The sequence below is a fragment of the Fukomys damarensis genome, unplaced genomic scaffold, assembly GCF_012274545.1.
Source record: "Fukomys damarensis isolate Sample0158 unplaced genomic scaffold, DMR_v1.0_HiC HiC_scaffold_18, whole genome shotgun sequence".
Taxonomy (NCBI): domain Eukaryota; kingdom Metazoa; phylum Chordata; class Mammalia; order Rodentia; family Bathyergidae; genus Fukomys; species Fukomys damarensis.
In genome coordinates, this window is record NW_022900930.1 from 47,126,002 (window position 1) to 47,126,706 (window position 705).

The window sequence follows — 705 nt, forward strand, 5'->3', positions numbered from 1 at the left end:
GGAAGGGGACTCAGGACAGCCATATGGGCGAGTGGTGGCCAGGTCAGGACCTGGACTCAGGGGAGCAAATAGCCAGGATCAGGGGTCCAGTGCCCAGGAGAGGGGGCTAAGGGCCAGGTGAGCACTGGGGGTCGGGAAGTCCTACAGGACGGTGAAGAAAACAGCTGGGGAAAGACGGGGCCCCCTGTGGCTCAGGATGGTGGCTGAAAGGGCGGGCTGCACAGGGAGATGGAGGGCAGGGCCAGGGTTTGGTGGATCAGTATCTTAAGCGAAGCTATGGCCCCTGCAGGGCGAGAGCAGCGTCGGGGGCAAACTGAAGCCCAGGGAGGATGAGAGGTCTTGGTCCAGGGCAGAAAGCCCGCAGACTGGGCTTTTTGGGGGTCAGGAAGTCCTATAGGACGGTGAAGAAAACAGCTGGGGAAAGAAGGGGCCCCCTGTGGCTCAGGACGGTGGCTGATAGGGCGGGCTGCACAGGGAGATGGAGGGCAGTGCCGTGACCCAGGGTTGGGTGGATCAGTATCTTAAGGGAAGGCATGGCCCCTGCAGGGCGAGAGCAGCGTCGGGGGCAAACTGAAGCCCAGGGAGGATGAGAGGTCTTGGTCCAGGGGATTTAGTAAGAGGAAGGGGCGCAGAAGACATGGTACTGGGCTCTTGGGCCTTGTGGCAGGAGAAGGACACCGGGGACAGACGCTATATGGGGCTGGG

The 705-nt window shown here is 62.0% G+C and overlaps 1 protein-coding gene across 1 annotated transcript in view; it reads left to right on the forward strand.

The window, feature by feature from the left end:
* Positions 1-705, forward strand: part of LOC104862882 (disintegrin and metalloproteinase domain-containing protein 2) — a 97,074-nt gene that overhangs the window by 972 nt on the left and 95,397 nt on the right. The gene's annotated exons all lie outside the window — the stretch shown is intronic.